At 43.1% G+C, this 13,058-nt stretch overlaps 1 protein-coding gene across 1 annotated transcript in view; it reads right to left on the bottom strand.

Moving 5' to 3' along the window:
* CDC42EP4 (CDC42 effector protein 4) overlaps positions 1-11,053 on the bottom strand; it is a 36,628-nt gene extending 25,575 nt beyond the window's left edge. The window contains exon 1 of the mRNA XM_048491001.1: positions 10,660-11,053. The gene's annotated coding sequence lies outside the window, so the exon portion shown is untranslated. The remainder of the gene's footprint in view (positions 1-10,659) is intronic.
* Positions 11,054-13,058: the final 2,005 nt, after the last annotated feature.

The raw sequence follows: 13,058 nt of genomic DNA, 5'->3' as shown, positions 1-13,058 counted from the left end.
ATGTTATTTTCAACTCTGAAAATCCACATCTTGTCCACATCTTGTTTTAAAGTTCTTTGGTCTTTTCCACCTTTTCTTCTATTTGCCCTATTTTTTTGAAATTCAACTTTAATTTCTTTTATAACCTTTAAAAGCTCCGACATCATCTGGGGAATGCTATTATTGTCAGAGTCTTTCAGAGAGTCTATTTCTGCCTTGAGACTTAACATACTGCAAATATACTCTTAAGGTTTTTGACCATTTCAGCTATTTCAAAGGAAACTGACCGTTTTCAGGTAGATGCCACTGTTCACTAGTTGTTGCACTGTTTCCACAGTTTCCCAAAGTATTCAGTAGTTTAATGGAGAGATCAAATTCCTCCCTCCTTTCTGACTGCTGATGTATTTCTGAGGTCATTTCTTTTCCAGTTTTGCCAACTGAGAGGGAGCGAAACATATGGATTTTTTTTTGCCTTAAAGAGGCTTTCTAACTCTAGTGCCTTCTCCTCTGGGAATATCTTTTAGTATAGCCTTATGAAAAGTCTTTTTCCACATTGTTTCCTACCATTTAGGAAAATCTCCTGATTTGTGTCAGGCTTATCATTTGCAGGCCATGGACTCCTCTTTCAGTCTCTTTCTATCCTGGTTCTGTCATAAGGGGTACAAGACTTGGATGTCTCCTCCCATGGGGGGGTTGATGGCTCAAGTTGGAAAAGATGGTAAATACTGCTAACTCCAGCTTCTCAACTCCAGTGGACCACTACGCAAGTGTTACCGCATGATCCCGCCTACAGGAGATCGCCTCAGAAGTGCATTTGACTTATCTGGTTGTCTCCTTCATCCAGAGAGGCTTAGGTCCTTTTAGAATTGCACACTTGATCTAGGGTGCCTGGCGAAGCTAGAGCAAAGCCAGGCACAGCCACCCAGTGTCATATCTGTACCGGAAGTCCAATTCCTATTCCAGTTCCAAAAAAAAAGGAGATGCCAAAGTCTGCACCAACCATTGGACCATCACATTAATTTCTCATGCAAGTAAAGTGATGCTCAAAATATTACAATAAAGACTCATCATACAAGGAATGAGAAATGACAGAAGTTCAATTTGGATTGAGAATAGGAAGAGGCATGAGAAATCACATTGTAAATTAGGAGAGAATATGGAGAAACCGAATGGCCTCCAATTGATAAAGATGTCAAACAAAGATGTACTTTGTCTCCCTCTCTGTTCAGCCTATATGCAGAACATATAATCAGGAAAGCTAGGTTAGGTTTAGATAAAGGTGAAGTGAAAACTGGTGGAAAGAACATTAATAATTTGAAATATGTAGATGACACCATATTGCTGGGAGAAAATAGTGAAGACTTGAAACAACTACTGATGAAGGTTCAAGCAAAAAGCATCAAAGTAGGATTACAGCTGAGCAAATAAAAGCAAGGACTATTGGGTAATTACGCAACTTTAAGGTAGACAATGAAGTTAAATTGTTAAAGATTTCTATTCCTTGGCTCCATTATCAACCAAAAGAGAGGTTGCAACTAAGAAATCAGAAGACTAAGGCTGAGAAGGGCAACCTTGAAGGAGCCACAAATGAGCAAGGATGAGTTACTGGTGCCCAAAATTATACTTTAAGGATGAATTATTGGCACCCAAGATACTTTATACAATAGTATTCCTCATCACTGGGTATGAGAGTGAAAGTTGATTAATTTGAAATGAGGTGTTAGAAGACAGCTTTATGGATATTGTGGACCTCCAAAAGACAAATGAAAGGGTTCTAGATTAAATCAAGACTGTACTCTCTCTAAAAACTAAAATGACCAAAATGAAGATATCATACTTGGGTCACATTATGAGAAGACAAGATTCCCTGGAAAAGACTATAATGCTAAGAAAAATTGAAGGCAGCAAGAAAAGAGAAGATTCAAGATGAGACAGATTTACTCAGTAGAAGAAGCCATGGATTCCTCAGTTTGCAAGACCTGAGAAAGGCTAAGAACTATAGGACACTTTGGAGGTCACCATAAGTCAAAAGTGACTTGATAGCACTTAACACACACACAAATGACAGTTCACTCTCTTGTAAAGGTTTGTGGTTTCGGAAGGAAGGCAACCATGGGGGACAATGTTGTGCACTCATGCATACCTTGAGCAGCCTGTTTGCATATACAAAGGGATGCTTGCACAAATTGGAATGTTTGCCTATCACTATTTTGCATGGGGGTTTGCACAGCTTGCCCCTTTGTGGCTTGTGTTGGTCTCTTTGTATGATCAAGTGAGCTGCTAGTTTAACTAGCTGGGACAATAACTAGCTCAATATGATCAAGTGAGCTGCTAGTTTAACTAGCTGGGATCAACACCTCTGGAACCTTCCAGGAGGTTTCTAGGGGTCAGAGGAAAAAGCACATACAAAAGAGTATAGGATTGTGGACAGAAGATAAGTTCTTACAAGGGTAAAAAGAAGCACGATTCATTGAAGAACTTGCACTTTCCTGGTTTAGAGACCTACAAATACAAACCACCATAAATGTCAAATTATAGCTAGAACCAGATGCCTGTTCTGTGGAGCTGAAGTAAAGGATGGCCACTGGAGTAAGCCAGCATTCACATCAAGCAACAGAACGCAGGCTCCGAAATCCAGCACTCCTACATTATGCACACATAAGAGAACCCACTTGTGTTAGCATGCAAGTCCATGCCAAGACAAGGGGGTGGGGCATTTTTCTGAGATGTGCCCCACCAGTCATCTCTTATTGTTATAGGCAGTTCAGACTAAGATGGATGACAAATCTTAATTCTGGACTTTGATACTAATTGGAAAGGGGGGGGGGCTCTGCTTGCCAAATTCTTCTCCATCCAACTCCCTAATCAAGTATGCATAGCAGTGAACAACGCCTTTCCTGAAGACTCTGTCATTTCAATTTGCATAACAAAAGTCCCAGTCTTGGGAAGTCATACCTGTTCTCATCTTATAAGGTATGCACAAACTCAGCAGCTCTGACATAATCAGATTCCTTGATTCCTTTCTTCCCTAGCCAATGTAATCATAACTTTTCCTGTCCTATTACGAAAGAACCATCAAACCTTATGGAATGCCATGAGTTGTAATTTTATCAATTCTGCCTAAAACTTAATCAAGAACTAAACTCTCCCCAGCTCTGACTCAATCCAGCCATTTTCCAAAGTATTGCTCCCTCCTGAGAATGGATCCTTGCTTTGTCTGGGAAAACTGCCTGTCTTGGCATCACCACAGGGTAAAAATTTCCTATATCTAATGAGGGCACCTCACCTTTGGGTCTCATGCCACCCTTGGTTCTTGCTCCACTGTGCCCCATGAGCAGTACTGGTTGCTGTCTCTTGTTCTTTGGATCTCTTCACTTCTGGAATGATAAAATTCACCCTAACAAATATCCTCTCCTATTCCCATCAATCCTTCACTACTATTTATACCCTAGGCTCCTTGACCTTCTCTCTGTATGTGTTTTCCCAAGCTGTATGTGTATGTTTTATTATTTAGCTAAAAAAATTGTGAACACTTCACTTAAATTCTGGTTTCTTGTGGATTTCTGAGGGGGAAACCCTCTGTAAAACATAGGTGGAAAAGACTGGGATCCCAGCACAGTTCTTTGTATTGCAAGGTCTGTCCCTGCCAATTCCCCCAAATGAAAAAAATGACTAATTCAGGTAACATAGGAGGTCCTGCAGTTCAGTGTTACAGCACATGCTTTTTCATGCAGAAATTCCTAGAGTTGACAAAACTTCTCCTGAGATCTGAACTGCCAGAAGATGAATACTATTTCTCTGACCCCTCCTCCTATGTCATGTCACATGGTTTCACTGAATGATATCCTGGAGCTCTTGTTAGTGTGTTATATATAATGCACAACTCAGAGGCATCCTTAAAATGTGGCCTCGTACCAGTCACATTCATCAGAAAATTAAAATTCACTGCCCCTGGCTTTAAATTAAATGTCTGAGAGAGAAACTGGGGTTGCTTTTTTTCAAACCACACACTGTATTTATCCTCACAAGAGAACGTTCCTGACAGGAGACACACCAGATGTATTCATACACAACCAATGATATTTATAACAGGATTTTTTTGTAAAGAATAAGGACTTCTATTCTATACACAAATGAAGTAATGCAACTTTACCATTATGGACATAACCTTGGGGCAGATGTTCATCCTCTCTCAAGCCAGTAAAGAGGAGAGTTTCTCACTCACTAACTTACCCCAGCACAATGTTCTGTATTCTTACTTGCTAGCAAGGAAGGCATGACTAGCGCTAGAGTAAGGTCCTGAATGGTCTGTGGGTTCATACGGCAGCTCGTTGTGGGAGGAAAATGTTTCATGAGCCATGCTTTGATCAGTCACTAGAGCATGGACTGAGCCTTCATTTCTCTTCAGACAGATTAAGAGCGGCTTGTGAGGCACTGAAAGAAGGCAGGGCAACTTCTAAATTACCTCCACTTAATACTACTATCAATAGGTAACCTCTTTTTTAAAACAACACACAAGAGGCCTGAAACCAAGTAAGCACAGGTCACATTTTAGCAGCTTACAGTACTACTTGTCTCTTGAAAATCACTTCTGAATGAATAACTTACAACAGTGGTGGCGAACCTATGGCACGGGTGCCAGAGGTGGCACTCAGAGCCCTCTCTGTAGGCACGCGCAAATAGAATTCGTCATGTGAGCAGGAAATCGCCCCTCCCCCCACACACGTATCAAGGCTGGCCTGAGCCACTGGGCTTGATTATTAGCATTAAGCCTAAGACCTAGTTTTGGGGAAGCTGTGCAGGTAACCCTGTTAAGCGCTGTTAAACCCCACTGATTTTCATGCGAAGAACTAAAGCACGATCCTTTACCTGGGAGTAAGCTCGGTTGTGGGCAATGGGTAAATCCTCCTGGAGTAAATCCTCCTAGAGTCGTGATTCACCCGTTGGAAGAGTTGCACGGCTGCTTCAAAGCAAAGCCACCAACTACCACCAAACTTACTCCTGAGTAACGCACACCTTAGAGAAATCCCGTGCTTCGATAGGAACCTACATTCCCATCAGTTCTCACCAGCATGGCCAATTGGCCATGCTGACAGAGGCTGATGGGAATTGTAGTTCCTGAACATCTGGAGAGCCGCAGGTTCCCTACCCCTGCCTTAGAGTCAACCATTTTTTCTTAACTGAAACCTCAGTATTGAAATTAAATTGCTGTGTTGGCACTTTGCGATAAATACATGGGTTTTGGGTTGCAATTTGGGCACTCGGTCTCAAAAAGGTTCGCCATCACTGACTTACAAGAAGGGATACCCTTTTGAGGGATATTCTGCCACACTCTCAAATTCCCCCATGCCTCCCTCATTTAAAAAAGAAAAAAAATCCAGATTGCAGTTCAAGGACTTAATTTTCCCCCTCATCAGTGGAGTTATAGCAACAAGGATTAACAAGGTGCAGGAAAAGAGATTCTACTTTATTAGGGAGAACTTACTGACAGTAAAATACTTTGACACTGGAATACGCCTCGGAGGATGGCAGAGTCTCCTTCTTTGGAAGTTTTTAAATGGAGGCTGGATGGCATCTGTCAAGAATGCTTTGTGTATTCCTGCATGGCAGGAGGTTGAACTTGATAGCCCATGTGGTCTCTTCTAACCCCATGCTGCTTTCCAGATAAGAGACATTTAGAGGTTGTTTGCCATTGCCTGCCTCTGTCATGACCCTGAATTTTCTTAGCAGCCTGCTAAATACTAACCAGCATCCAAAGCTGTAGCCACATTCTTAATACGTGTTTTGAATGTCCTGCAATAATGTTCTTTTAACTGTAACTTTATTTAGTTTTAACTGTTTGGGTTTTTTCTCTCTCTAATGCCTATTAAAGGTTTCTGAAATCTGAAATACTAACCAGGGCCAATCCTGCTTAGCCTGAAACATCTGAGGAGATCCAGCTAGCCCAGGTTATTCAGATCATCATTTGTGCACCTATCAAAAATTACGCTGCTGGATCACCTTGACTCACCACATCAAAGCCTGCCCTGCCCTGAGTTTACCAGTCAAGTGTTCCAGTCAACAGGTAAGAGGGACCAAAGGACAGAAAGGGTGCGAAACAAGCAAGTTGCCCAGGCAGCCTGCGAAGGGAACGCCAGCCAGGAGGCTTGCATTTCAGCAGCCAAGCTGTGCAAACAAACACTTCATGTTATTGACCAGTGGAAATTACCCCATTGTAGGAGAACAGGTGATGAACCTGGATAACAGTGAGAGTTCAACTTTCCCTTTTTCAGAGAGATGTTACCAAGCTGTAAATGAAAGCTTGGATCTTAAGCACATAATGAGCTCAGAGGGATTTACGACAAATTGATTAAATCTGTTGATGTTTGATGATCTTTAACGTATTAGCTGATTTATAAACAATGGGAAAAGCTACCACCATGACTCAATCCAACAAACAAGGCTAGCTTCAGGATTTGTTATTTTTTTCAAGCCTGTTTTCAAACATGGATGACTTCCTTTTAGAGTAAATAAAATATAGTAATAGACTTAAATAGCCCAGGCTAGTCCAATCTGATCACTTAAGCAGGGTGAGTCCTGGTTAGTATTTGGATGGGAGATCCCATTCCCTATGGGAACCCAGGGTTGTAATGTAGAAGCAGGCTATAGCAAACCAAATCTGAATGTCTCTTGCCTTGAAAACTCCATAGGGTTAGCCATGAGTTGCCTGTGACTTGATGGCAAAATACAACAAAAAGACTTTAAAAATACTGAAAAATTATCAGTATTTGATACAGGGTGGAGCTGGTATGTCTGGGGAACCAGTACACTAGTAGGCCACAAATGAGTCTCTGATTCTCAGATCTTGTATTAACCTTGCCAGTGAATTACAGGACAGATTTAAAATCTTCAATTAAATGTGTAGTTCATTGTGATATTTAAATATTTAAAAAGTTGCATACCACAAGATGGTATTGTATGCTGACTGATATGCCAGTTTTGGGACACATTTGTAACAAACCCCTAAGGTTTGTCTGCTATTAAATAGCCAAATGCCTTACAATCTGGTCAGTAAGGAAGTCCCACAGTTCTCTTTGCAGGTACAGAAGAGCTGGAGTAAATTATTAGCTCTGTGGGGAAAGTGGGAAAGCTTGGGAACTTCCTTGGTGGAAAGTTTGTTGCTGTGAATATAGGACCAGAATGATCTGGTCCAGGAACACCACAGAGACAAATCACAGCCGCAAAATGAAACAACCTATTTGCAAGCAGGTAGAGAATAGCTCAGGGTGCTGGTAACTTGCTCTGCAGGCTCTGGATGATCCCACCAGTCAGTGACCCCCAGAATTTATGCTACTCTGCGGAAGCTAGCTGTGTCAGCAGAGCCTAAGCCATTTAGAGTAGCCATCCCACTGGGCACAATAACCTACAATCACACAGTCAGGAAAAGTCATTACCCCAGCACTCTAGATTCTAATGACAATGAAAGTAGCCCAGGGCAAGCTAAGGTTTACAACCTCTCAGAGATCAAAGCTGATTGTGGCTCATTTGCAAGTCACACTTTGATTTATGGGCGCTTCCACACCAGTCAATTGTGGCATTACAGCCATCAACCACACACACACATTTATAACAGGGATTCTAAAAATCAATCCAGAATTTTCTCATTCTGCCTCCATTACACCCCCCAGATTTTCCAGGAGCTGATCGGCTGCATTATCTCCTATTGTTGTGAAACAGAAGTGTAAATTATTTTTCATGTGAATGGTCTTTGAACTACTCCTTGAAGCGCAGCATGAACTGTTTAACATACATACACAACTGAATAGGTACTAACAAACTATTAAAAATTAGCACAATTATTTTAGTGTGTGATTTCTGAGGTGATACTCTGAATAAGAAAGGAAGATCTTGGGAGTTTCTAGCTAGAGTTGGTCAAAGATTAAAATGCAGCATTTTGGGGGTTGCTTGCCCAAGTTGCCCTCTGGGAACTGAATGCCGGGTTAATAAATCTGCAACTTGATGGTAGTGTGTGATGGAAGAGACTGGGAGAACAGTGATATAATGCCAAGAACAAATAGTGCAAACCAGCTCACATTTTTAAAGGATAGCTCACACAGACATACCACTGATATCAGTGAACTGCATGACAGATCAGAACACAGTCATGATCAGTACACAACTATCTCCTTATATGGATGATAAAAGCCAGGAGATGAATTATTTCACTGGCACAACAGTGCAAAAACCCTAATGTAAATACAACTGAAACAAACAGCATCGACTGTTCTGAGGAGAATGGTTCCAGCAAGGAACTGATGCAAAACACACTTAGGGTTAAAACTGACCCAAGACGATAATGTAACACAACACTCTGTGGGCAGCCCCTATGCAGACTAGGCTACTTGCTCAGCAAACACTGCAGCAGGTCTGTAAGATAAATGACTGCTTGTTATTACAATAGTCAGCTACTTCCAAGGAGGCAGGAGCAAAAGATGCCCAGGTCCTTGCCAAACGAAGCTCCTTCAGGATGAGATCAGCTGTACAAGGTTCATGAATTACAATTACAATTGCTCCAGCAGGTAACAAGAACAAGCACAGCTAGACACACATTTTTCCACAGGGACTATGTTAAACAGTGGGAGGATGGGAGAAGACAGAATACTTCAAGTATTGGACACTGGTACATGGGGGTAGCATAGACTGCATTGAACATAAGCATTGATTTGGGCAGAGAAAGATGCTCACTTGCTATGCCATATTTACTGTTAGCCCAGGAAGCTTAGAGCCAAATACTGCCATAGTCCTTTGGTCTGCACTGCTAGAAACCACAGTTGCGGAAACATCCCATCACAGGATGTGGCATATTGTAGCAATTGTGAACAAAGTGTTGTGATGAGCCAAAAAACAAGACATGCTTAGTTGTATTGCCTTTCCATGACTCTGGTGATTTACTCACGTTATGGCTTGGTTGGGTAGATGTGAATTGGAAGTCCAGTCGGGAATCTATTCTGCTAGCCATTTCTGCAGTTGCAATAACCACCAGTCTTAACAGAGGGAGGGAACTGCTGCAGCCATTGCTTACCAGAGGAAAGATGAAACATGGGTGCCAACTAGTACCCCTTCAAGCGGTTTCTTCACAAATAAGCACACAACTTATAGTTCTTTGTAGTAGGATATGAGAAGATCATTAAGCTCCCAGCAGCTGCCACAAAATCTCAGGAAAGGACTTTTCAATGCTATATGAGGGAGGCTTTACAATATTTCATTTAGGGTCTCTGCTGGAGCATGACAGCTAATATCAGCCAGCTGGGGCTCCCGCATTGTTATGTGGGTCTTCAAGACTGATTTCCTCCCTTAAAGCAGCTGATAGCTATTGCCAAAGAGTTTACATCATCTGACCAAATAATGGAAGATAAAAACCACACAGGTTTGGTTCAAGACCATTTGCTAATGAATAATTAGACACCACAGCCAGGTATGCCCTGGATTCAAACTTGCCCATTTTTACTATCCAGCTCTAGCACCACAAGGAAGGAAAAGTTTTCCCAGCTTATGTTAAAAAAAGCCAAAGAGTCCACCCCTGATGGCTTTGAAGCAATATAAAGAACAGGGAAAGAACAAAGTTCATGACACAACCCATATGACTGTTCTGAACCTGAAGTAAGAGGTAACTCTGCTCCTTTAAATGGCCAGTGCCTTAACAGATGTTTTAACTTTCATTTCAGTCCTTAATATAGAAGCTGGGGATAGGATCCAAGCCTTGCCTTGCACAGCTCTCACTGAAGATGCAGTCCTTGGGATATTTAATGGAGATATGGGATATTTCTGAGTAAACATGCACAGGAACAAAGTTCAAGACAACCTTGTGAAGGGGGGGGGGGCAACTTGGTCTAAAGTCCTGCAGTTTTCCTATGCATTGGAGAACTCCCCCTCCCCCAAACAAAAGATTTAGGACAAAGTTAAGGAGAGCCAGATGAAGATAAAATGCCTTTATGAAGGTTGACAGGTCTAACAGAAACCAGTAAGTCATAGTTTATTCGGTCCCAACTCCTACACACAAGAACAAAAAGATCTGCAAGAACCCAGAAAAACAATTCACGACTTCTAGCCTGAGCACTGGCTAACATGTCACAGCTAGAAGTTAAAGAAGCATCCCTGTTCAGACACTAAACACAGGGCTCAGCTCGCAAGCCAAGTACACAGGCTTGTTTTGTAAGCATGAAGAAAGCCACCTTGGAATCAGCGTGAAGTTCAGCCACAGTAAAAGAGACAAGCTTATTCCCCGTCTATCACAAGAGTGGATCTAAATGCCACACAACAGAGCCACTCACACAGAACTTGGCAGGACAGCCTGAAATTTAAGCAATGGGGATGGGGGAGAAGCGTAACCCTAGCAGTCCCCTTTGTTTGCATCTCAGTTCAGAGCACTTTGTGAAGCAGAATTTCAATAAGCTGGCTTGAGACGCGGAGAGGGAGGGAGGCAGCAGCCCCTTTTCATGCAGACACCTCGAAACAATCACAAGAGGCTACAAATGATACCGCCATCATCGCCATTATAAACAAGGAAAGGAATGGATGATGTTAGGAAGAGGAAAAATCCTATAGCCAGAACGCTGCAGAAGGCGAAAAATAAACACATTACTTAGCAGGGCTGGGAAAAAACCACACACTAGAGCTTTGTACACCTCCAGACTACTTTACCTAGCTGGAGAAGAACGGCCATCTAATAAAATCCTGTTTCCAGCAAACACCACAGGAAAACGCAGAAGAGACTGGTGAGCCAAATACAGCTTCTCCCCTGCTTCAGGAAGAGAAGACACCACTTCGGGGGCCACCGACTCCTCTTCGGGGCAGCACAGGCAGCTCAGATCCCCACAGACCTACTTCTCTGGGATCACAGGAGCAACAAAGCTTCAAAGCCACCAAGGAGCCCTTGATCTCCCACAAAGGGAGAAGTTTCCCAGCCGGGTGGGAAGAGAAACGCTCCTTTGTTCGGGCTACTTCGTTGCGTAAGAAGTTGCCAGCAGGCTGGATGCCTATCTGGCCTCTGGCTTTCCAGACGCACTTCCACCTAGCCATAGCCAAAGGATTTATTAGCATGCGACTTCCTGGAACTCTCCCACGTCGGTCTTTGCACACAACACGCACACCGAACTGCAGCAGTACTCATCCCCAATTCATTCACGGGGATTTAAAGAGACACGGTCGGGTTTTTCGCCTCAAGACAATGGGGGCCAAAAATCCTCCTCCAATCAAAGGGTTCCGTCGCCTATACTTGTCGAACACTAATGAAAAGCAGCTGGGATGATTAAAAACAATCGCTAATGATATCGATTACCCCCCTCCCTCCCGACTCGCTGCCTCTCTCCTTCCCTTTCCTCTCTTGGGAAGCTACATTGTTGGAGCGGAATTGATGGGTGTTGAAGCAATAATCAATGATTCACAGATGCAGGAGACCAATGTCCAGATGTATGGGACCACACAGACCAATGGACTTTTAAAACAAAGAGATGCGCCCCGCTGTGCTTTGCGAGGAGGGTGTCTTTTGAGGTGTCCCCCCCCCATATGTGAGCATTGCTTGCACCTATTTACACCCATTTAGTTGAGTCATTCTTCCCTTAATTAATTAAATTTTTGCTATGATAGCCAAGCTATCTAAACGTGAGAGAATGCGTTACTAAGGGCTCTTTCAAAAAAAGCTTGCAGCAAAGCAAGATAAAAGAGGCGCCTTTTTGCAGAGAAAGGCACTCCCTTCCCGCAAAACCACTCTGCAAAGGGTACATGCACAAGCAGCAGCCAGATAAGCCAGCCACAGATCCCTCTCGCAACCCAACGCCCCCTTAGCCCGTACACACCCACCTAGCCTTGGACGAGCACCTGGCGCCTCGGACCCCTTTGCTGCAGCCAGCCAGGCGGGTGGGCAGCCGTTCCTTTGCAAGCCCTGTCCCACATTAGAAGTATTTGCAAACCCGAGTCTCATTAGAAGTCTCTCGTCCAACTCGGAGCAACACTTGCCTTTGTTACCGGATCAGCTGCCTGTCTCTGCGCCCATATTCCGGCCCCATGCCCATTCTCATGGGGCTCCGTCGGGGCTCCTCTTCCCAGCGTTTCCTCCCTTCGCACTGATCAAGCCCGAGTCCACCGTCCCCACCCAGCCACTTAGGCAGCACCTACGCCATCGCGACAAGGGGCCAATGGAGTGAGGCCACGTCAGCAGGCTAACTCAGGCCTCCTCCATTCAAAATCTGAATGCGCCGTCCAGGTTCGCTTTCCTGCTTTCTTCGCAGGGGTGGCGATAGTAGGGAAGGGAGTCGAGGGGGTTGTCTAGGTGGGGTGACGATTTAAACATGGTCGTCGGTCTGTGCTTTTAGGAACGACGACGACAAATCCAAATGTGTAGTATGCATGTAGAGATGGAAAATAAGCACTCTACCAGTCTTCATTTTGAGACTCCTTACAATTAAGAAAAGCAGGCAGTGGTCGGATTCAAATAATTTAACAACTGGTTGTTTACAAGCACCATTTTAACAACCGGTTCTGCTGAAGTGGTGTGGACCTGCTGAATCCCACCACTGAAAGCCGGGTATAAATCCAAACTCCTCTTAAAATGAAAGCGGGGCTTCTAAAGAAGCTCCCAGATTCTGTATCTAAAGGTAGGCCCCCTGTTTTTTGCTTTTTCTTTCTTTAAAGGGGTTTGATTTTGGTTTCTTAAGCATTCATTAATAGTGTATAATTTCTTTAAAATGAGAGGTAAGTTGTAGGAGGAAAGAATGAAAGGGGGATGAGAGAGTGAGGGGATTGGTTGTGAAGGATTTTATAGAGAGAGTCAGTCAGTCTGAGCTAAACTGAAAGTGAGAAGCGCTAGTGTAAACTTAGGGCTGGTGCAAATATATGTATAAAACTGGCCAAAGAAATAGGTAGAAGACATTGGAGACTTGAAATGGAATCAAATCCTAATTTAGTCTTAGAGGTATAAAGGAATGAGAGAGTGGATTGATGTGGAGTGAAAGTCCCCTCAGCCAGAAGTTATTACATCAGATTGTTTTATTCACTGTAAATTATTTCTTGAAACCTTTAAGCTAAAGAAAATATAGAAATAA

Source organism: Sphaerodactylus townsendi, linkage group LG03 (assembly GCF_021028975.2).
Source record: "Sphaerodactylus townsendi isolate TG3544 linkage group LG03, MPM_Stown_v2.3, whole genome shotgun sequence".
Lineage (NCBI taxonomy): Eukaryota > Metazoa > Chordata > Lepidosauria > Squamata > Sphaerodactylidae > Sphaerodactylus > Sphaerodactylus townsendi.
Note: the sequence above shows the minus strand (reverse complement) of the source record. Positions and strands in the feature narration are given on the sequence as shown.